Source organism: Melampsora larici-populina (genome assembly GCF_000204055.1).
Source record: "Melampsora larici-populina 98AG31 unplaced genomic scaffold MELLAscaffold_25, whole genome shotgun sequence".
In the NCBI taxonomy this organism is placed as follows: Eukaryota; Fungi; Basidiomycota; class Pucciniomycetes; order Pucciniales; family Melampsoraceae; genus Melampsora; species Melampsora laricis-populina.
The window spans coordinates 1,161,752-1,164,515 of record NW_006768789.1 but is presented as its reverse complement, the minus strand read 5'-3'; positions in this window follow the sequence as shown (position 1 = coordinate 1,164,515).

Below are 2,764 nucleotides of genomic sequence, written 5' to 3'. Positions count from 1 at the left end.
TTTTGGCCTCGCCTTCCCCGCCAAAAAAAGTATATAGCAAAAAGTATGTACACGTACATACTTACTTTGAGTACCCTTAAGAGTTTTGTGGTCTAAAAACTTCAATAACTTTTGCAATTCTGCTCCAAATAACTCGATTTTTGGTTCATTCAAAAGCTGAACTATTCTCCTTCACACTTCATAATGTTAGTAAGGTGCCATCTAGTCATTTAAACACTCTACATATGTTCAAACAGTTCTGCATGAATTGCTCTGTAGGATCTTTTTTAGACCAGCTACAGATGTGATGTCTCAATGAAAAATGTAGAGGAAAGGCTCACCTTTTTAATGCACTTCAAATCGAGTGATTTGATTCAGAACTGCAAAAGTTATTGATGTTTGAAGATTCCAAAATCCTGTCTTCAAAGTCAAGGGCCAAATTTCAGGTATTGTTACAGGTGGGTTTTTGATGATTCTCAGCCTTTATTGTTAGTACATTAACCAATATCTGTGTGTAAAATACAAAAAAATACTCGTCATGACGCCCCAACATCTAGGAACAAGGTGCATATTTTTTCAGATTTTTAGCTCTCTTCCTGTTGCCTCAGGACTTTTCTATGTCAGTAGTTTTCTTTACCGCCCGGTAAAGATGACATTTTGTGTAGTGTCAAGTCCCAGGTGTCAATTTTGGCAATGTTTTTTCTCTGGCTTCTCATCAAGAGTCTAATTGTGTCTTACTCACAGTGGCTGGTGTAAAGCGTTGGAAGGCGAAAAGTGTAGACATTGCTGCAGCTTTCTTGCACGGAAACCACCTAACCAAACAAGTGTTCATGGAACAACTCAAAGGATTTAGAGATGAAAACTTTCCTGATCATATATGTGAATTGATTCTTCCTTTGTATGGCCTTCATCAAGCTGCGAGAAATTGGAACGACAAATTTACCAGCTCTCTGAAGAAGTTCGGTTTGCAACAATCCAAACATGATCCAACTTTATTTTATAAGTTAGTGGATAATGTTCTTCAGGGTCTCATTACTATTCATATTGATGACATAGCTATGACTGGTGAGGATGATTTCCTTGATGATCTTTCTGCTTCACTCAAGAATGAATTTCCGATCTCGGCAGAAACACCACTTGAGCATCATCTATCTGTGTCTATTGTGTAAGTAATGCACCAGTTTATAAGAGTCAATAATGGCTTATAAACGAATAAGAATCGAAACAGATGATTGTTCATTTCTTTCATACAAGCATAGAAACTAAAGTATAAGAAAGAAATGATAAAAGAGAAAGAGAAAACAAAACTGAGCAGCTTACCTGTAAGTAATGCACCAGTTTATAAGAGTCAATAATGGCTTATAAACGAATAAGAATCGAAACAGATGATGTTCGATTCTAGGTGCAAAAACCCACAGGTATATAAGGAAAACTAATAGTATAAGTGAGAGAGTTAAAGTATAAAAATCAAATACATATGACACAAACATGAATTGTAACAAGTGAGCAAATCAAATAGTGAGAAAGAGACAACAACATTTCAAACATAAATCAAATAAAACATATTGAAACAACATTCCCCCCTAACTCAATCACTCAAAAACACGGACTTGTTCACAACAACGTTGAAAAGTATCCACCGGAAGAGGCTTTGTAAGAAAATCAGCAGGCATAGAAGTCGTAGGAACATGGGCAGTTGTAATATTGTTAAGGCAAACATGATCTCGGATGAAATGATAAAGAACATCGATGTGTTTGGATCGATCATTGATAACAGGTTCTTTCAAAAGCAACACGGTACGGCGGTTGTCGTTGAAGAGCTGAATAGCCTGACCAGTAGATGAAAGGGGAACCGCGAAACCAATAATTTGAGATCATTAAACAAAGATTTGAACCATAACGCATGACGAGCACAATTGGAAATAGCCATATACTCAGCCTCAGTAGTAGATAAAGCAGTTGACTTCTGACAACGACTTCTCCATGAAATTATTGATCCTCCAAAGGTAAATAGGTAACCAGTCACTGATTGTCTATCGAGAGGATCATTTGCATAATCCGCATCTCCATATCCCTTAAGTTCAGCAGGTATACTTCCTCAAAACATAATACCAGTTGAGAGAGAACCCTTAAGATAACGAACAAGGTGTTTAGCCGTATTCCAGTGAGCAAACGTATAACATGAATTGAATCGGGAAAATTGGCTAACGGCGAAAGCGATATCTGGTCGAGTACTGATCAATGCCCAATTCAAAGAACCGATGAGCGACTGATAAGGTAAATGAGAAGCTGCACTAACATCCTCCGCAGATCCATGCTGTAACTTGAGGCCGACAGGAAAAGGCAGCTTGACTGGGTTCAGATCTTCCATACTGAAACGTTCCAAAAGGTCTTGAAGAAAATGAGTCTGGTTAAGGGAAATCACACCGTCGCCATGATATCGTAAATGCATACCAAGATGAAGAGTTGGCTTAACCTTCCATTTGAGTTGATAAGATTTTAACATATGCGATTTGAAATCATTTATAAGTGAATCACAATCAGAGATAAGGAAACTACGGAATGCAAGAGGTGTCAAGGTGACAATGCAAAAATCAAAAAACGAAAATCACAATTCCCGGGTGCGAAATTCAAAAATCAAAGACAAAACTACAGAAAATACTCAAATACAGGGCAAAAACCCCTGTACCGGAGTAAAAGTCATGGCAGAACCCCTTTCAGACCAGGTTACGGCCCAAATTTCAGTAGATTTACAACTTGAAACTCAACATTTGTCACCCCATTG